General features: G+C 35.0%; 1 protein-coding gene across 6 annotated transcripts in view; it reads right to left on the reverse strand.

Annotated features, from left to right (window-relative positions):
- TMEM117 (transmembrane protein 117) overlaps positions 1-23,177 on the reverse strand; it is a 521,337-nt gene that overhangs the window by 140,520 nt on the left and 357,640 nt on the right. The window lies entirely within an intron of this gene.

Consider the following 23,177-nt stretch of genomic DNA (forward strand, 5'->3'; position numbering starts at 1 on the left):
AGTTAATTATTTACTGAGGATATTAACCCTCTCCTTTTCATACTAATTAATATTTTCCTAGTGTGCCATTCATTAAATTTTTGGTTGTAACTATTTTCTATCAAGAAAATATATATGTAAACATATTATGTAGTCAATACATCAATCTTTGTACTTGTGATTTTTTTTCCTTCTTATGATTAGAAAACTGTTACAATTCTGAGTTTATCCACTTATATGCCACTTTAATCTATATTTCTCTTCTTTTGTTGTTTATTTGTTTCACAGTAGTTATTATTGTTTTAACTGAGGTTTCAGCCTGCCTTTATTTTTTTATTTTTTTTGGATCAAATGAGAAAGATGGAAAGAAATGAGGGTCAAATTTTATTTTTTTCCCCAAAAACATATTTTTTCCAAGCTCCTCTGTTGACAACAAGATCTTTCTACATGGGTTTGTGATGTTTCTTTGATTGTGTCTGTGTTGAAAGTATGTGTGTAGGAAATGACAATACAGCATAGTGGCTTTCATGCACATTCTGAAGCCACACTGGGTACCTATGGATCTCCTACTTACTAGGGGGTGGCCTTAAGCAAATTACTTAAGTTCTGTGCCCAAGTTTTCTGAATGTAAATTGTAAATAACAATGTCAGCCTCATAGAGATGCCATGAAGATGGCATGAAATAAGCATTCAAAGCACCTAGAGAATTTAGGTGCAATTTGCCTGCTGAATCGATCAACCCAATCAAGCATTCCCAGTCTCTAGTCTCCTGGAGACCACCACTTAGATCTGTCTGTGGGAACAGCAGCTCCTTACAACCAACATCTGAAAATCAGCAACTCTGCTTTTATAGTTTTCATTTGGGGGAGGCTCATTTAAATCTACCCCTACACCACCTTCACCACGCCCTGCCTCATTATTCACAGGAAAAAAACTGCAGGCCCCTTTAGCATAGTGTTTAACACAGCATCTGGCTCAACCCCCGTTTCCAGCTTTTTCTCCATCTCTTGACATGCTTCTGTTCCTTTCTGGTTTCAGTGTGTTAAGTGAATGGCCACTTCTCACCTTGAGGTGTTTCCTTAGGACAGAGTGAGCTTTGCATAAATCGTAGAAGGCTACATTTTAAGTTGATTATCCTGAACATCCTCTCCAAATATGGTAACAATTTCAGCACTATCTAATTGATTCTTTGATAAAAGATGTGCCTTTTGATTCTTGGGCTGATACCAGAATGTTTTAATTTTAATTGCATAATTAGAAAAAAATAAATCAGGTCAAATATGTCCTCCCCCACCCACACATGCTCATCCTATTTATTAACGATTTATTACCCTTTTGAAAAAGTAATATTACAAAATATAAATGTATCAAACCAATGTATTATCTACCTCAAATTTACACAATGTTATATGTCAATTATATCTCAATAAAATCAAGAAAAAAATTCTCACTTGTTTATTCCTTTCCTGTGTTGACAGGTAATTTTATTTTAAAAAAAAATTAGGAAAGTAATGTTAAACACATACCATTTTAACCATAATTCAAAAAATGTATTGGTTCTTATACATTTGTATTTCAAACACCAGTAATGTTTTTAGAGGCTTAATGTAGAGAGGGTTGCTTTTTTCTTCCCCCTTTTCCTCTCCTTCTCCCCCCTTCTTCTTTTTCCTAATTAATTACTATCGACAATAAAATCTTACTTCATAATCCTTATTGTTTTCATTCGGTTGAGGAACAATGAAATTTTTTTCATGGACAAGGGTGGGCCTGACTTTTCTTTAACATCTTTTAATGCCTACTCTGTGTCAAACACTGGTAGGTGGTTCCCACAACCTTGTGGGGAAAAAACAAAAACCCTGCAGCTCAGAGGGTTAAATGCAGTGCTCCAGGTCATTTGGCTGGAAAAGGGATTTCATCCCAGTGTAAATCAAGCCCATGTAAACAACTCAAATACTAGGAAATAATTCTATAATGTAAGAATAAGTCATGAGATGTGTGAAAATGAAGAGAAGGAATCCGGAATATATAAAAGTGATGGGGGGAGGACTTCCTAAAAAAAAAATGCCATTTAAGCTGTATCTTTGGATGTGAATAAAGCTTAACAGGCAGAAAAGGGAGGAAGGCCTTCTAGGCAAGGGTGAAGGATGGTTAAAGTCACCAGAGGAGTGCATGGTGAGCTTGTGGACTGAGGAGTAGATAGAGGGTAAACTGGAGTTTAGATGTGCTGAGAGCAAGAATCAGGAAATGGGGGGTAGAGCAGATGTTCTAAGGCTTTAAACACTTCTGAGAGGCCTACAGGTTTTTGTTTTTGTTTTGTTTTTTTCCTGTTAAGTGATGAAGCTGGAAGAGAGGGTGATGAAGGTGAAGTGAGGATGACCTCCAGTCGGGGTATTACCCCTCGAGAGTAAATGTTTCTGAGAGTGACCTAACCCGATCAGCATTTTAAGAGGCTAGTAATGCTGGGTGCTTTACTTTGTTACCTACTTGTTCGTAACCTTGAAAATTTGTGCTTGACTTATCTGCAGATGGCTTTAATTCTCTTTTCTTTGGCCACCTAGAAGATCAGTTAGGACTGCTGGTACATTCAGCATCAGCTAATGAGATTATCCATTATTTTCAATTATTCTGTGACCGAGGTTATAAAGCAATATATAGTTTTTAAAATCTACCTTACATCTGAAGGAACGAGCCGTAAAACATTTCCTCAGTATCTGGGACACTGGTCAAACTACACTTGGCCTCATGTTGCTATCACAGACGATTAAATGCCAGGTCTCAGGGGAGCTCAATCTATCATCTTACAACCACCCTTAGGATTTCCTCAGTATAAGAAGAGCATCCAACCGATGGCCTTATGAGCCTTAAATGCCAGTGTCCTGAAAGAAGCTTTGAAAGCACGGAGCTTTCACAGCTCATAAATTGGCCATGACAGATCTGTCAGTAACCACCTTTTAAATGCCTCCCTGGGATTTCAGGTTTCCATTTTAGAAGGCCTGTTTTCATTTTATATCCAGTTAAATTATGGTGATGCTTTCGGCCTTTTCCTTTAATAATGTTGTAAATCTATTTCAAAGATGAATGCCTGGGCTTTGTAGTGCATCCATCAGAGTTGTCATTCACTCTGTAGTACCGGCTCTCATCCCCATAACGCCACTCCTCCTTAGGACGAGATTGGACAGAATGGGGAAAGTGTTGGGACATCTACCAGTGCAATCATGTCACTGAGAGCCCTCTCAAAATCTTGACCCTCCTCGGATATTTTGCCTATTTTGCACATTATATAGATTCTAGTTGTTTGATAATTCCATCTCCTGCAGACTTCAGCTTAAAATAATGAATGAGCAAATTTGTCTTATGAGAGATTATGAGGTAGTCTCCCACAAATGCTTAAATACAAACCCCCAGGAAGAGAACACAATGTTTATTAAGTATCTTTACATTCTATGTCATTAATAAAAGATTAGAGCATAGAAGAAAATATTACCTTCTCAGCTGGCTGTGCTTTTATTTTTCCCCAAAACACTTTATTTTTCAAAATTTGGTATCCAATGCGTGTTCATTCATTTTACACTTACAAAAGAAATCACCCACCCCCTGCCCCATTTCCCCCAAAAGCAGTCCCTTTTCACCAAAAAGCTTTTTCATAGTTGATTGAATCAGTAATATTATAATAGCTCCATTATTCATAATGGCATAAAGTGCATCTAGTCACTATCACACAGACATCTCTTTGTGAGAAAAAAGTAATGATCTGAAGATACAGATGACAGCAATAACATAAGTGAATTGTAATTTGAAGGACTAAATACCGCTGCTGGGAGGAGACATGGGGGTTTCGTTAATGCTGGTACTTTTCCGTTAAATGGGCTGAAGATGGTCTGACATACTCTTTTAATGGTGCCAAATTTATTAATGAGGCAGTGTTAAGTACCTGAATGCTAATCCCAAACTCCTGTTCTCCCTCCTCTGCCTGTACTTCTTGAGATGATTAAAAGCAACCACTGTTTCTGAAAAACTGTCAGTAAACGCTCTGTGCAGGGTACAGTGTATGCAAGGCCCAAGAATGTTTTTAGACCATCAAGCATCAGCTCACTGGAAGGTGCTGAATAAATTAAACCAAAAATATAAACTGCAGGTTGAAGTGTTTGAACCTCTCTGCAAACATTCTTCATACATATTTAATTGCTCCATTGGGACCGTTACTGTTTGGAGAGACTCCAGGCATTATTTCCATCCCATTAGTAAGCTTGCAGGGTGTCTACTCCTTAACCCAAAATGATTGATTCTGTAAATGCCTTCCCACTTACTGACCTGGACGCTAATTGAGTTTGTGTATAGATTAAAAGAAAAAGTGTGTTTTCAGAAATTGTTCAAACTATATTGCTGTCACTTAAATTCCTTGTAGCAGGAGAAAATGGCATGTCTAAATGATGACACTAAACGTCTTATCTGAATTGACTTTTTAAAACACAGTGTGCAGCAAACTAAGTTACAGAAGCTGGAAAAAAGCAGTGAAAATAGATTTTTTCCATGCAACAGCCAGCGTTTTTTTTTTTAAAAAAGGGAATAAACATTATGGATATATTAATATCTTATTCAGGGAGCTTCCAGCTCTCCTTCGTATGGTAAATGTATTATCGTAAGAAAACATAATTCTCTCCCTTTCTATTAGAGAAAGCTAAAACCCAGAATATCTACTCAAGGGAGAAAGCTAAGTATTTCTTAAGATCTTTTATAAACAGGCTTTAAAATGGTGAAATGTACATTACCCTATTAACAAAGTAAAACTTCTACCTTCATACATAGGTCATTAAGATAAAATAGAACTAATTGGTGCTAACTTAATGTGACTCAGCTTGAGAAAAGGACCTTATAATTCTCATAGTTCTTAACCTCTTTGTTACCCTGTTGACCGTGATCAAGTTAAAATTCTTAATCCCCCAGCTTAATACAGAATGAGTGAAGAGGTCTCTACAAAAGGATGCACTAGTAATTGTTTAGACTCTGTACATATGAAGTTTCATGAATGCTATGCACATTGTATATGTAGTGCATTTCTTTTAAGTGGTCACTATCCATCCAAGAGCGTAAGCTAAGTTTGGATTATAGAGAATCCTGTGTTCCTGATCCTACCACCTTTTCTTCCTATCGATCATTCTAATATCCACCAACAGTGCTCTTGACTGAATCTCCATTAGTCCTCTGACAACACCATCCAGAATTCTTAGCAGCACTTCCTTAGTTTTCCCCCAAAACTGTTTTCCTTAAATAATTAAGTGTAAAGAATAAATGGCTTGAATTCACTCATAATTAGTATTTAATCTAATTTTCTTAAACCTGAGAAATACATAAACTCTTAGATTGCAATAATGCATAACAGCCCCTCCAGGGTTTCTCAGGTACAGTTTTATGATTAACTGAGCCTGACCTTAATTCATACAAGATAATAACCTAGAAGCCCGTTTCTATATATTCTGTCCACTTTGTGAAGATGTCAATTCTAATCTGACCTAAACCTGATCATGCCTATTACTGAAAAAATAATGTACTAAAATATATAAGATAGATTCAAACTCAAAGATTGACACAAGAATATTAAAGACTTTTAATTTCTGAAGTTATCTACAGGTCATTAGAAAAACATAATTAGATGAGACGTGAGAAAAATGTTGAAGAAATTTAAAAGGGGGGGGGATTTCTGTATTCTATGTGGAAGAAGAAAATCAAGGAAGAGAGAAATGCTGATAAAAAGAGATTATATATATATTTTTAAATGTCAACAGAATTTTTTAAGTAACATAAATTTACTTTAAAATTCAAATAGATAAGGGGCGTCTGGATGGCTCAGTCGGTTGAGCATCCAACTTTGGCTCAGGTCATGATCTCATGGTTCATGGGTCCAAGCCCCGCGTCAGGCTCCGTATTGACAGCTCAGAGCCTGAAGCCTGCTTCGGATTCTGTGTCTCCCTCTCTCTCTGCTCTTCCCCCGCTCATGCTCTCTCTCTCAAAAATAAACATTAAAACAAAATTTTTTAAAAATTCAAATAGATAAAAGAAAGACGGGCAAAAATATCCTGAAAGTGAAAGAAAAGAATGGGGATCAGTCTTCAGATATGAAAATATATTACAAAATTTAACTGATTACAATAATATAGTACTGGTGGAGAATGAAAACTATGCATCACTAAAGAAGACTAAAAAGTCCAGAGATTAGTATATAATGATCATGGCATTTCAAGTTTGTGGGAGAAAAGATAGCTCCATTCAGCGAATGATAGGACTAGTAGATTGCCAGTTTAAAAAAAAAATAGGGGTAGATTTCTTTCCTCACATTCTAAAGCCAAAGAAATTCTAGATAAATCAAAATCTTAAACACAAAGAAATGAAATTACAAAACTACCAGAGAAAGACAAAAAACACTAAACAAATCTATGTGTGTTTTTTTTCATCATCTCAGAGCAGCAGAGACTTTCTAATTATAACACAAATCCTAGAAGCCACAAACATAAAGACTGATAAGTTCAACTACATAAAAATCTGGGGGCGCCTGGGTGGCTCAGTCAGTTAAGCATACAACTTCAGCTCAGGTCACCATCTCGCAGTTCGCGAGTTTGAGCCCCGCATCAGGCTCTGTTGTGACAGCCCGGAGCCTGGAGCCTGCTTTGGATTCTGTGTCTCCCTTCCTCTCTGCCCCTCCCCTGCTTGCACTCTGTCTCTCTCGAAAATAAATAAACATCAAAAATTTTTTTTGTGAAAAAATATTCTGAATGGCAAGAAAAATAAAGAGAAGCCCACCATTACTAAATAAAAAAAATTATCAATCTTACTTCAAATAAGAAAAATACAAATCAAGACTACAAAGGATCACCATTTTTTCAACCTATCAAAGGCAAGGATTACAAATGTTGAAAATATGCTGTGTTGGTAAATGTGTCTGATAAAACAGGAAATACTCCCATGCATTACTGGTGATAGTGTAATTTGGTATAACTTCTAAAAGAAGCAATTTGTTAACACTTATCAAAATTAAAAATGCACATTCCTTTTAGCCCAATAATTACATTTGTAGTAACACATACTCAGCTTCATACAAATATGAAGTAATACATGTAAAAAAAGGCTCCCTGTGAACACTGGAAACATGTAAATGTGTATCAGTGAGAGTGGTTACATAAATTATAGTTCACCTATGCAATGTGGAAAGATCATCCAAAATACATTATTAAACAAAGAATTGTACAGAATAGTGTCTATATGCTTCCACAACATTTGTATACCATAAACAAAAAGCAATAAAATATATACATGAATATATAAATGTACACACATACACTTCCTTTCTGAAATGATACAAAACATAGCACTAGTTTCTAGGGAGAGGAACTGAGTAGGAGAGGAGGGCAGGAGAAGATAGCAAAGGCCATCATTTGTTACAATCTGTTCCCCCTTCTTCCAGAGATTTGCAAGCACTTGGCAGCCAAAGCACGAGAAGCCATATAACTGGATGTGGGCCATCAAGATGTAAATTTAAGCCATATGTGCAACTTTTGAGATGTGCCCTCAAAAGAACAGAGATGTATGCTCTTAAGGACTCCTTTCCTCCTTCCCATAGGCTGGAATGTGAAGAATCAAACTGGATTTCCAACACCCATCTTGGCCTAAGAGTTAGAATGCTAAAGAGAGCAGTGCAGCACATTATATAAGGTGGTCGGGATTCTGGACAACTGCCCACACCTAAGCCTATGGTACTCTTAGGTTTCGATCACTCTCAGTTAAACATGATCCTAACATGTTTAGCTTCCTCTCAGGTAGAGGAAGATTCATTTTTGCCCAAATATATTTTCACTTGACTTGAATTTTGCTTCACGTGGACGTGTTTCTATTCAACATAACTTCAATATGTTATTTAAAATAACATGATAGAATGTTGTTTTATCAGATGGAAAGCAGAAATTATCAGTGTCTACTTGGCTTCTGTCTTTTGTGAATCGATAGTGATCTTTAAAATTTTGACAAAGACATATGAAGTATCTCAGACACTTGTAGAGTCAAAGCGTAAAATACCACCTCTTTTATATTAGTCTTCAGTTTTAAGTATGTATACATATGGACGCATATGTGTGTGTGTCTCTGTGTAAGACTATATCCTAAAATACTGAGCATCTAGTAGATAAGCTATACTGGTATTGTTGACTTGCTTTGATAAATTTATGGAGGAGAGAAAAAAAAAAAACAACCAAAGGTATGAAGAGCATCAAATTTTCCAATTTCCAAAGTCACATTTTACATCTTTGAAAACAATATGCTGATAAATTTAATGCCACCCACTGGAAAACTTCTATAATGGATTATTGAACAAATTAGGACTATGTAGGTTAAGAATGGAAATCACTAAGAGCCAAAACCAGTTCAAAAAGAACAAGTAATACAAATTAACAATTCCTGTTCTGATGAGGGGTTTACTTTTGATAAATGAGAGTAATGTTGTTTCAGGGAGCATCTTAATTTCAGTGTATTTGGTAAAATCTTCTGATGGAACAATCTTTATGCTAGAGGTAGAGTTTGTAGTTTGTTGCATTCCCATTCCCCAAAAATGGTAAATAGCAAGAACCATGATGCTCGCCTGGGTGGGTGGGGGAGGAGAGCAGTAGTATCAAGTTGCCAGGTCTGTGTTCCACCTTATTCTGTTCATCATTTTCATTGCTATTTAAAAGAAATTAAGAAAATTTGCTTTTTGTGTCTAAAAAAAATGAAAAGTGTAACACTTTGAATGACAAAAAATCATGACTTGAGAAGGTCGTGGCATGCTGGAAAAGCTGAGAATAATAGTCTTAAACTAGGAATAAATAAGGAAATACATATAACAGAGAAAATTTAAAATCCTACAGTAGGATTAAAAAAGAGGAGACCCGGGGCGCCTGGGTGGCTCAGTCGGTTGAGCGTCCGACTTCAGCTCAGGTCACGATCTCACGGTTCGTGAGTTCGAGCCCCGCGTCAGGCTCTGGGCTGATGGCTCAGAGCCTGGAGCCTGCTTCTGATTCTGTGTCTCCCTCTCTCTCTGCCCCTCTCCCATTCATGCTCTGTCTCTCTCTGTCTCAAAAATAAATAAACATTAAAAAAAATTTTTTTAAATGGGGAGACCCATACAAATGTAGATATTTTTGCTAGTAAGCTCAATTTGAATGCAAGGTGTTACCCTCTATCAAAATAATCTAAAGTAACTTCAGACAGAAATTTAAAAAAATACAGTACCTAGGAGAAAAGAAAAAGAATGATTCAGATGATAAGATTGCACGTGGTGCATGATGATCAGTTGAGTTCACTTGTCGTAAAAGATAGTCTAACCAAATTGAAGCCAGTTGAATATGTCAGTAGGATCCAGAATTGAGCTTCAGAGATTAGTAGAAACTCATACCTCTGTCTTTAGCTATTACAAGACTGACTATTGATGAGAGTTGTAATCAGGTTGGGTTTTTATAATTACATATGTATTAAATGATTAGATCTAGGAAAAATGGAACCCACTGCTTGCCTGCTTCCTCCTTCTCTCCTTCCTTCCTGTCCTCTCTTTTACAAATGCTTCCTGAGTGTTACTGTTATGTATAACTATATTGGCACTTGAGATACAAAAACTCTACGTAAGAGCCCCTCTCCTTATGTACTTACATTCTTTGCTTCACTACTCAACACTTAACCCTCTTGCCTGGGCTCCATATCTTACAACTTTTCTTATAAATACTATGCTACAAAATATACACATTTCTTCTTATCTGTAATTTCTTCACTTTTATTTTTAAAGCAATGTGAAAGTTTAAGCATATTCCACTGGTGAAGTAAAACCCATAACCATATATAAAGAATTACTTGCATGGCTGTTTTTTCTCACCAGTCTAGAGAGAAGTTCAGTGCCCTGTTTACAGTACAGCATTCTGCATACATCAGTGCTCAGTAAATATCTGGAGATATCACTGTTTTGTTTGATACAGTTTCAATGAATACAGAAATAACATTTCTGTATGTGTGTATTTAAAATGCATGAACTTACTTTCAATGTCCTATTTACAGAACATTCGTTTACTTATTGAGCAGATATCTATTTAATGTCTATTGTATGCCATAAATTGTACTGAATAATGATAATTAAATGACAAAGAATTAGCTATAGTTCCTGTCTTCAAGGAGCTTGCCAAATAATGGGTGTTTATAAACAAGTATAAATTACAATGTAGAATATGTGCTGTAATAGAGAAGGAAAACATTCTATGAAAACAAGGAAAGCCATTCAAACAATATTTGAAGTCCTAGGACGGCTTTACTAGAAAAATGTCTAAACTGAGTCATAAGAGTAAGAAAAATTAAGCAGATGAAAAGTGACTGTTCTAGGCAGATGTAATTTTTAGGTTTCAGCATTAGGTAATAGGGAACTAGGAAATTTAGATCAAACTATGGCTGAAAAACTAAAAAGCCTGGGTAATGTATAAAAGCAATATGCTTTAAAAGCATCAAAGTTCTAACAAGGTAATGGGAATTACTGGCACAAAATACAAAAGAAAGATATTCCAGACAGGTAAACCTTCCAATCAAAGCTGGTTTTACTTAGAAGAGGTCTCACAAGCAATTCTGACTTGAAAACCTTGAGCAGTTCATGATTCAGAATGAAAGCCTAGTTACCCACAAGGGTGGGGACTCTGATAGATCAGCCCTGGCATTAAGTTAGGAACATGATACACCCTTAAGATAGGGTGAACTGTTAAAATAGCCTTTGCATGAACGCCCATCCCAGCTTCCTTACTTCATTCTGGGTAGTTCCTGATACGTCAAGCCTTAAAAGTGTATTGAGAAAGATCTGAAGCATATAGCAGAAGAAATAAACAAAATCACTCTGAAGAATGAAACAATCATCTTAAGCCTTAAATTATTCCTATAGGTTTTCAGATACAAAATGTCTATTACAGAGACAATGTATGTATGCCCAGGGTATGTAAGGAAACAAGATATTAAGAGTGAGAATCAGTAGAAACAACATAAACATTGACTCAAAATACTGAAATATGAGAATTATCAGATGCAGATCATTAAACAACTGTTTACTATGTTCTAGGAAATAAAAGTTAAAAAAATAAACCTCAAGCTTTAAAATTTCAAGAGGGAGCGAAAAAATATTTAAATGGCGTGGCAAATTTGGAAAATAAAATCAAATAGATATTCTATAAATAAAAATGATGACTGAAACTAAAAACAGGATTAACAGATTAAGGAGAGAACTAAGTGAAATTAAGTCAGAGGAAAAGAAATGCCACATGACTTCATTCATATGTGGAATTTAAGAAAGAAAACAAATAAGCAAAGAAAAAAAAAACAACAATGACAGAGACAAACTAAGAAACAGACTCAACTATAGAGAACAAACAGAAGTTTCTCAGAGGGGAGGTGGATAAAGGGATGGGTAAAATAAGTTATGGGGATTAAAAAGCACACTGATCATGATGAGCACTGAGTAATGTACAGAATTGTTGAATCACTTATTATACACCCTTAACTTATATAACACTGTATGTTAACTATACTAGAATTAAAATTTTTAAAAACTTAATAAAACAAGAAAAAAAAAACTAGAAATAGGCCAGAAGAACCTATTAAGAATTTAACATAATGAAATCACTAATGTGAAAAGATATATGCACACCTGTGTTCACTGCAGCATTATTTACAATAGTCAAGATGCAACCTAAGCATCCATTGATAGATGAATGGGTAAAGAAGATGTGTTATATATACACAATGGAATATTACTCAGCTGTAAAAAAGAATGAAATCTTGCCATTTGTGACAACATGGATAGACCCTGAGTGCAATATGCCAAGTGAAATAAGTCCAAGACAAATATCTCATGATTTCACTTATATGTAGAATCTAAAAAACAAAACAAAGAAAACAAAACCAACCCAGACTATAATATAGAGAACAGATTGGTAGTTGCCAGAGGGAAGGGGATTTGGGTGGTGGGGGGGGCATGTAGGGGACAAATGAAAAGGGGGTCAAGAAGTATAAACCTCCAGTTACAAAATAAGTCATGAGAATGTAATATACAGAATAGGGAACATAGATCAATAACACTGTATTAACTTTGCAAGGTGACAGATGGTAACTATACTTATAATTGCGACCCTTTCCCAATTTACACAAATGTCAAATCACTGTTATACACCCAACATCAATATAATATTTTATGTCAATTATACTTCAGTAAATAAATAAATAGAAGAACAAAACATGGTGAATCAAAATGGTGAGGGAAAGAAACAGAAGTGAGTTTGGATATAGTAAGAAGGTTTCATATGCATTTGATTGGCAAACCAGATACAGAAGTGGAAGAGAATAGCACAATGCCAATATATGAAAAACATAGAAGTTAAGGAATTTCTAAAACTGAGGAATGAAACCAATCTAACTGGGGTTTTTGTTACTAACAGACCCACACTTAAAGGATTAATAAAGAACTTACTTCAAGTAGAACTAATGATGTAAAATGATCCCAGGGGGAACATAGATGAAGAAAAGAATACAGAAAAATAAAGCAAATTGGGAAGAGTAAAGCAGTTATATGAAATTTTGAGAAGGATATGTTTCTTAAAATTCTTACAGTAACATTAACAGAAGTAAAGCCAAGTTTATAACTTTCATACTTATAGGAGAAACTAAATAAAATGGTGGAAAAATACTGATCCAACTAAAAAAAAAAAGGCAAAAAGAGTCAAAACTAAAGTACAAATTTAGATGGTAGATTTAAACCCAAATATATCAGCATTTACATTAAATGTTCATGGACTGAATGGTCTAGTCAAAAGGAAAAGATTTTCAGATTGTATTTTTAAAAATTTATGTGCACTTACAAGAGCCATCTAAACCATAAAGATGCTAAATTGTTGAAAGGAAGTAAGTGGAAAAAATACATACCCATGACAACAAAGAAGAACAGTTGTTTCTACATCATTACCAGACAAAGCAGACTTTACAGACAAAAAGCATTTCCAGAAATAGAGAATCACTATATAATACAACATTTATATGGTATAACATATACAACACACAAATATATGACACATAAATAGAACAATTTAAAAATTGTATGCACCACTAAGATTTCATCAAAATATTAAAATGAATTGTTAGCACATTAAAAGGAAATAGACTCTATAATTATTGGGTTTTTTTTTTAACATAACTACATATTGGCTCTTAATAACTGAAACAAGGAGACAAAAATATCAGTAAAAGTATAGAATTGAATATAATGAATAAACTTGACTTAAAGAACATATGAGAAAACTATGTACTTGCAAAATATAGAATACACATTTTACAACACGTCAGAAGATTTTCAAACTGTGACCATATATAAAGTTGTAAAATACGTTGTGACAAATTTCAAAATGTTGAAATTGCAAAGTATGCACTCTGACCAAAATTAAATTATGCTAGAAATCAATAACAAATAAATAACTATAAAAATAGTCATATATAACTAAAGCAATACTTAGAACCCCAAGTCATATATTAGAAAAGAAGTTTGCCTATAATGAACTGAGTGTTAATTTCAAGATGTTAGAAAAAGAAATAGCAAAACATGTAGAAAATTAGGGAAAAAATAAGAACAAAATTTAATGAAAGAAAAGAAGCTACAATTGAGAGGGTCAACAAAAATAGTTCTTTGAAAAGACTAAATAAAATTGAAAAACTATAAAGAATGAGAAAGAAAAAATAGGTGCACATAACTAATCTCAGGAATGAAAAATGAACCATGGCTACAAATTCTGCAGAGCTTAAAGATACCAAGACAAGACTGAGAACAAGTTTATGGCAATAAATCTGAAAATGTAGACAAAACTGGATAAATGCTGAGAAAGGTATAATTTATCACAACAATTTAAGATAAAAATTAAATGGTGACTATAAATCACTCTATTATAATTAAGGAAAATGAATCATTTATAAAAAAATATTCTTACAGAAAAATCTCTAGATTAAAATGTCTTCATTGGGTTCTGCCAAACATTCAATAAATAATTCAATAAATAAATAATTCCAGTTTTATACAAATGCTTCCCAAGAACAGAAAAGGAGTACACAATCCCCAATTTACTCTATGATGCCGAATATATACACGAGAGCAGAGTTAGAAAAAAAAATACAGGCTGATATTCATTTTAAACTAGATGCCTTTAGAAACCTTTAGAAATCTAAAGAAATATTAGCAATTGAATCCAGCACCACAGAAAAATTAAACACATTACTAAAATGCTGATACCAGATTATGCAGCTTATTTCAATATTAGCAAATTAATCAACCTACAAGGATGTTCATAAAAGCACTGTTAATAATGACAAAAACTTGGAAGCACCCCAAATGTTTCTCAAAGTGAGAACAACCAAATAAATTCTGTTATATTCACACAACAGAATTTTAATCAGTAGTCAAAACAAATGAATTATAAGTACCTGCAAAAACATGGGTAAATTTTAGCAATATAACATTACATGAAAAGGTAGGTGCCACCATGATATCCTTTTCATAAACACAAATAAAAAAACATAATAAAACGTTTTAAACCGAAAATAAATACTTTTGATTGGGTAGGCAGGGAATGAAATGGAGGCAGGTCATGTTAGTGTCAATCACCGTGAGTGATACAGCTATTTCTCTGCATGACAGTGCTACACGTAACTATTGTATTAAAAAGTTAACTGAAACTGAGGCGCCTGGGTGGCTCAGCCCGTTGAGGGTCCGACTGCAGCTCAGGTCACGATCTCGCGGTCCGTGAGTTCCAGCCCCACGTCGGGCTCTGTGCTGATGGCTCAGAGCCTGGAGCCTGTTTCAGATTCTGTATCTCCCTCTCTCTCTGCCCCTCCCCCATTCATGCTCTGTCTCTCTCTGTCTCAAAAATAAACGTTAAAAAAAAGTTAACTGAAATAATTAAGTGAATTCATAATGTGAGCATTAACGAACTAGAGAGGAGACAGTGTCCTGAATCAAGAATTATAATTAATCTAATTCTGTGTACCTGAGGTTCAAAAAAATGTTTTAAGAGAAAGAAAATCAATGTCATCACTGCATTAACTCAAATATATCATGGTATGACTCTCTCCACAGAGGCAGAAAATCTTTTTCTTAAGCAAACTAACAATGGAAAGAAAATTATTAAACTAATAAAGGCAAACCACAAATAAACCCATTGCAAATATCACACTTAATAAAGACATTAGAAATCAGAAACAATTCTCCTCATTTCTACTGAAGAGTTGATTGATGATTTCAGCCAACACGGTAAGATGAGAAAAAGATACAAAAGGCATAAGAACTGAAAAAATTAAAAACAAAACTGCAATTATTCACAGAAAATATGATTAGTAATAAAATTCAAATAAATTGCATATAAATCAGAAAAATTAGAAAGAGAATTTACTAAGCTTGCTGATACAAGATCAATATATAAAATCTAGTTTTGTCTTCTGTACTGGCAAAAGTTAGAAAATAAAACAATAAAAAAGACTATAATTTACGAGAGTATCCCCAAATACCAAGTGCCTAGTAATATATCAAACAACACATCTATCGGGAAAATTATATAATTTACTGAGAAACATTAAAGAAGATCAAAATAAAGAGAAATGTACCCTTGCTCAAAAATTGGAAAATTCAGATTGTTAAAATATGAACTGTTTGCAAATTGGTCTACAGTTTCAGTAAAATTGCAATCAAATTCCAATTTCATTGGGGAAGTTGATATGCTGATATAACCAGAGCTACTCATTAAAGCATGCGTAAACCTTGCAAACACAATTACGAGTGAAGAAGGAAATAAAGAGCATAATTATATAAATTTAAAAATGAGGAAGAACTAAAGCATACTGTTTAGGAATTCATGTGAAATTGGTAAGACTCTACAGAAAAGCAAGGAAATAATCACCACAAAGTCCGAATAGTGGTTAGCTTGTATGTGGGGGGGAAGGAGATGAGGAGGGTAAAATATAAAGGAGACACTGGAGGGTCTCTGGGGATATTGGCGGGATTTTCTTTCTTGACTTAGAAGATAAACAGGTGTTCACTTTATCATTAGTGATTATATAATACATTATGTGTATGTCTTTCTCTCTTTTATGCTTTATTTCACAATTAAAAAAAAAAAAAAGCTTTAAGTGCTCCAGACGGAGGAGTAAAATGAGTAAAGATCCAAAGGCAAGTGATAGTGTCAAGCCATCTAAGAATCAGACATTTATTAAGGCTACAGCTAAGAGTGTCAAGAAGCTACAGGTGGGAAGTCATGAGGGATAAAGCTGAAGAGCCAAGCAGAAGTTTCATAATATTGACTTCGAAATCCTATTAAAATTTTTGGAAGTTACCATAAAAGCCATCTAAAGGGGGAGCCATTGAAAGACTTTTTAAACAAGGCAGGCATTTTATTCTGGCTTTTGAGCAAAGAATGGATTAATAGAGGACAAGGAAGTAGGCAGGAAGATACGTTAGGGAGCTGTTGTTGTATTTCAGGAGAAAGAGGGTGATCATCTGAAATGGGGGAAATGGCAGAAAGGATAGCAAATAATGGACAGATCCCATAGTTACGAAAAGAAAGAATTTTCAGGACTTGGAGGAAACAGCAGAATTGAGGGGAAAATAATGAGGGGAGTTTCTGGGACAGTCAAGGTGAGATATCTAGTAGACAATATAGGCTCATCATCCATTTGGTACATATTTGAGTGTCTACTGCTCTGGGCACTGAGTGAAAACAGAGACCCTGATGTTATGAAACTTCTATAAATCGGAAGCTCAGGTAAAAGCCATGACAGAGACAGAATTCAGAGCCATCATTTGCTTTACACTTCACGTTTCTGGAATATGAAAATTATTAGAGAATAAAACTAACTTTCTGTAAAGCCAGTGCATATGATTCAGTAAACTGCATAAACAGCAAGCTGGAAAAGTAGATATTTTAGTAGGATGAGGAAGCAAAATTAACTTTTAAACCCAGGTTGATCATCCTTTAAGAGAAGGAAATGGGTGTCCGCTCCTGCACTCACTAGCTACCTGGTATGGAGCAATTCACAAACCACTCTCAGCCTGCCTCCTCGTGTACAAAACTGGGATAACAATACTATTTCACAGAGCCTATGTGCTAGTTCAATAAGTAGCATAAAAATACCTTGCTCAGGTCATAATAGGGGCTTTGAAACTGAATTTGAATCTGAAATGAGGATAATAGAATACTTTTAGATAATGTATGGGAAGACACGCCATTAGCAAATACATCAGGAATGTGACTGCAGAGTTAAGTAGCTCACAAAATCGAACAAAGGATTTTTTAAATATAAAATTAGTTCGGTGTATGTTATTTTAATAAGTAAATTATTCCATTGATTTTTGTGTTGAATTTGGTTCTATATTAAAAGTATTAGAATAAAGAGTAACATTTTCCCCTAACATCTACACATGTGATCCACCATAAATTTTCTTCCAGTAGTTAAAACTAACACTTGTTAAGTCTTACCACTTTAATTATGGCTCCCAAAGGTTACTTTAAACAGTGGAAATTGGGGAAAATGTGAGCATACCTATTGTCTCCACCAGCTTTACAAAACAAAGAGGGAAATTTGGGGTATCCCAGGGATTAGAGACAGTCCAGAGATGGTTTTTAGAAAAGCAAAACATGGGTGTGTGTGGGGAGAATCCAGAAGTGAGTTGCTCCAGATTCCCTGTGCATTGTGCATGAGCTATGCTATATGTTCTTTCCCCCAGCTTAGCATATCTGGCTCAATGAGCACGTGTTCCTCTCTGTCAACTCTGTACTAGGAACTGTGACCATGTCTCAACCAAATGGAGGTCATGGTAATATGACTCTACCCCCTCATAAATACAGTTTGGGTTTTTGGTTTGGTTTGGTATTGATTTGCCTAAGGTAAATCGATCTTAAATAAGTGAGGATGTTTCATCAATATCTTCAATATGGTGTTTAATAGGCACCTCCACTTAACATTTAATATTTCATTGTTCAAATCAGAAACTTTCTTTCTCTCATAATCAGTCTATCTGACACAATAACCTGGGTGTTAAATAGACACCTGTCCAAAGGGAAACCTTGATTCTCATCTCCAAATCTGCTCCTCTGCCAATTTTCCATTTCTAAATGGCATCATCATCTGTCCAGGTGCTCAAGGCCCCATGTTACAGGTCATCTTTGAACCATCTTTATCTCTTACTCTTCACTATTTTCCCTTCAAGACGTATTTGGAATCTATGTACACCTCTCCATCTGTACCATTACTATTTTGGCCCAAGCCAACACCATGTCTTACCCAGATCATTGTTTTTCATATTGCCTTTCTACACACTCAGTAGAAGAACTACAATTTCACAATGGCTTCCTGCTATAGTTCTTAGGGTGGTCCAAAAGGCTCCACACCACAGTTTGCCCCCTAATGCCCTTGAACCTACTTAATTCCAAATGACCCTCCAATTTTTTCACTTCCTACAAACTACACTGGCCTTATTTCTGTTCTTGTAACATGTCAAGCTTGTTCCCACCTCAGGGCTTTTACACTAATCATTTCATCTGCATGTAACACTTTCTTCTAGAACTTTATATGGCTGGTTCCTTGTCATTAGCTCTCTAATAAAGTACCCATGGGAATTTCCCTTGCCACACAATTCAAAGTGTCCTCTTGGGGTCTCCACAGTGCTTTATCTTCCTTAAGGTAAAAATCATCACGGGCTTTTTGTTTGTTTTTGTCTGTATAACCCCACCACAGTGTAAACGGCAGGTCCTGACAGGAGGCACCTTACCTGCTTTTTCCCATATATGTTCAGTTTCTAAAGCAGTGACTAACACATAACAGGTAACAAGTAACTTTTGTCAAATTTGTCAATAACCCCATCCTGTCTAAAACATCAGCAAATTCCATGAGTTTTCCTCCTAAAATACATGTAGAAACAATCTACAGCTTTTCATCGTATCTGCTTTCTCCATAGTCTAAATCACAAATCTCTCTCTCAAGGGAGCCTCCAGCGTCCTCCTAATTGGTCTCCCTGCTTCTTTCAGCAGTCAGAGCAATCTTTAAAAAATGTAAATGAAATCATATCATGCATCTACTTAAAACTGTTCATGGCTTTCCATCCCTATGAAACAAAATATCAATGCCCAAGATGCTCCAGCCTCTGACTTCCCACCAACGTCGCCATATCACCTCCTCCTTCACGCCAACTTCTGCTCCCTAACGCTACTTCTCAATTAAACTTTCTGGATCTCAGATTCTTCAGCTGTTAAAATAGTATTCTGGGAAGGCATAGCATAGGAAGCTACATGAACACTTACTGGACACTTGCTGTGTGCCAGTAGCTGCTGGGCCCTGGGAACAGAAATCTGAACAGGCTTAGTCGCTGCCTTTGAGAAAATCAACACATAAGTAAACAAACTATATTACACTGCAGTGAAATCTGTAACAGAGTTTGGAAAGCTGAGTGACATGAGATCAAATGGTGCTGAATCTCCTGGCAGAGCCTGGGAAGGATTCACAGAAGAGGAGACAGTGTTCAAAAGGTGCTTTATACATTCTAAAGCACATTGGAAATGCAGAGTGTGTAAATTAGCATTATTGTCCAAATAGAGAAGGAAGTATGAGGTTTGTTTTCAGTAACATCTATTCCACCTTAACACATGATTAGACAGAAAAAGCTGTTTGAGTAAACTGAATTTCTAGCTGACTTGAAAACCCATTTTGTTTCAACTTGCAAATATTTCTAAAATCTAATAATACAGTTCTTGTGTTTATGTAAGTGCAATAGACTAAACATGATTGAATCTTTTTTCATGACTGTAAATAATAAAGTGCCCCAAGGTCATGTTTCTTCAAATCAACTACTGCTGTGACTCTGTAATGCAAATATTGAATATGTGGGAGATTGGGCATAACATGTAATGAACCAAAGGCATCCAGATCCTAGAAATTGCCTTTGTAAAAATCCACGGTATCAGATTGTTTTTGTATTATTTAACTCTTGATTATTTTTTCTTTTTTATTAAATTATAATTGACATATTATATGAATATCAGGTGTAAAACATAATGATTTGATACTTTTATACATCATGAAATGAGCATCATAAGTCTAGTTTCCATCTGTCACCATACAAAGCTATTACAACATTATTGATAATATTCCTTATGCTGTACATCACATCCCCATGATTTATTTATTTTATGACTAGAAGTTTGTATGTCTTTTTAAAAATATTTTTTAAGGTTTATTTATTTTTGAGAGAGAGAGAGAGAGAGAGAGAGACAAAGCATGAGCAGGGGAAGGGCAGAGAGAGAGGGAGACACAGAATCTGAAGCAGGCTGCAGGCTCCAAGCTGTCACAACAAAGCCTGATGCAGGGCTGGAACTCATGAACCATGAGATCATAACCTGAGCCGAAGCTGGACATCTAACTAACTGAGCTACCCAGGTACCCCTAGAAGCTTGTACTTCTTAATCCCTTATCTAATCTACGCATCACCCCCACCTCCCTCCCCTCTGGCAACCACCAGATTGTTCTCTATATCTATGAGTCTGTTTCTATTTTGTTTGTTCATTTGCTTTTGTTTTTAGATTCTACATATAAGTGAAATGATAAGACACTTGTCTTTCTCTATTTCATTTAGCATAATGCCCTCAAGATGCATCCATGTTGTTGCAAAAAAGATTTCGTTCTTTTTTTATGGCTGAGTAATATTCCATTACACACACACACACACACACACACACCCCACATCTTCTTTAGCCATTCGTCTATCAATGGACACTTAGGTTGCTTCCATATCTTGGCTATTGTAAATAATGCTCTAATGAAAATAGGGGTGTATGTATCTTTTCAAATTAGTGTTTTTGTTTTCTTTGGATAAATTGCCAGAAGTGGAATTGCTAGATCATATGGTATTTCTATTTTTAATTTTTTGAGGAACCCCCCTACTATTTTCCATAATGGCTGCACCAATTTACATGACCACCAACAGTGCACAAGGGTTTCCTTTTCTCCCAATAACACTTGTTATTTCTCATCTTTTTGATAATAGCCACTCTGACAGGTGTGAGGTGGCATCTCATTGTAGTTCTAATTTGCATTTCCCTGATAATTTAGTGATGTTGACTATCTTTTCATGTGCCTGATGGCCGTCTGTATGCCTTCTTTGGGAAGATGTCTATTTAGGTCCTATGCCCATTTCTTAATTGATTTTTTTTTTTATTGAGCTGTAGCAGTTCTTTATATATTTTATCAACCCCTTATTGGATATATATTTGAAAGAATCTTCTCCATTTAGTAGGTTGCCTTTTCATTTTGTTGCTGTTTTTTTCCCACTGTGCAAAAGCTTTTTAGTTTGATATAGTCCCATTTGTTTACTTTTGCTTTTGCTACCCTTGCCTGAGGAGACATATATATATATATTACTAAGAATAATGTCAAAGGTAACTTTGTTATTAAAAAAACATTAATTGGGGATTGAGACTAGTTGCACTGATTTCTGTTATATTTATATTATACAAGTATGTTCATTTGCTAGAGTTGCCATAACAAAGTACCACAGACTGAGTGGCTTAAGAAACAAAAATTTAATCTCTCTTAAATCTGGAGGAGAAGTCCAATATCAAAGTGTTGACAGAGTTGAGTTTTTTCTTCTGAGGCCTCTCTCCTTTGTCTTCTCCCTGGGTCTTCACATGGTTTTCCCTGTGTAGCTATGTCTTAATTTATTCTCCTGATTAGGACATTGGTCATATTGGATTATGCCCCACACTAATGACCTCAGTTTAATTTAATTACCTCATTAATGACCCTATCTTCAAATATAGTTAAATGTTGAGGTACTGGGGGTTAGGAATTAAACATATGAAGTTCAGAAGAAAATATTCAGTTAGTAACAACATGTATATGATATTCATATTATATTTATACATTTATCATATATTACAAATAACATACATTATATAATATATATTGCTCTATCTATATATGTGTGTATATATGTGTGTATGTATATATATAAAAATGCTTCTTGCAGGGGGCCACATTGTTTTGTTTTGTTTTCTGTTTCTTTCATTAAACACTTAGAGTGTTAGGTAAATGTAGAATCTTTAAACAGTATGACGAGTATGGGGGTTTAAAACTGTTTTTATGACATTAGTTAGATAAATCTGTCTTTCCTCCTGTATATAATAGGAATAATAACATCTAGGTCATTGGATTTTATAAAAGTTAGGTGTGATAATGTATTTAAAACAGCAATTATAGTAGATAGTATCAGATATATTAGTACCCTTCTCCCTTCCCCCAGTCAAGTCTACAAACTTTAACCCGCTGCGGGTAAAACTTTACTATAGAACATTCCTATAATGTTGATAATCAAGGGTAGCTTAACTGGAGTCTTCTACAGCTACGACAGATTTACAACAAGCAATGATGCTCAGTATCCAATTCATTAACCTCAGAGACCTGTGGTTAGCACTATAATATTCTGCATAGAAAAATTATACTGTGGTAAAGTCAGCAATGAAGATATGTATATACTATAATTGCTTTAATGGAAACAAATAATGAAGTGTGTATATAATATAGGTGTAAAATTAGAATCTACTTGAAGATGATAGGATAGGATAGGATAGGATAGGATAGGATAGATCATCTTAGCATCTTATGCCAAAAGGGAAAAAATCAGCTCATTTATTCACAAGGGAAAAAAAAAAAAACACACTCAATTGCCTTTGATAGTTTCAACCTTGGCAACATTCTGTTCTTTTAATTCCAGCAACTCTATCACTGTGCTATTTTTGCAATGCAACTAGGGTAATTTAAATGTACGCCAAGTACATTTTAATGTAATTTCATGGCAGTTTTTTGGCCTGTCATTTATTTCCTCTTTGTGCTACTCAAATTTCATTTCATTAAGTACTAAGTTACTTCATGGTATATTACAAGAAAATTCCAGCCAGCTATATTTTTGAAGTGTAAGGGGAAACCTAAAAGTGGTCTGTTCTTTCTCAATATGGATTAAACGTACAAAGTATTTTCTTTGACATATAGTCTTTGTTCCCTTCCCTACCCCAAGTTTACTGCTCCATGAAAAGACACATGAAAACACTATACTCAAAAAAAGACAGCATGCAGTGATTCTACCT

The sequence above is a fragment of the Neofelis nebulosa genome, chromosome 8 (genome assembly GCF_028018385.1).
Source record: "Neofelis nebulosa isolate mNeoNeb1 chromosome 8, mNeoNeb1.pri, whole genome shotgun sequence".
Taxonomy (NCBI): Eukaryota; Metazoa; Chordata; class Mammalia; order Carnivora; family Felidae; genus Neofelis; species Neofelis nebulosa.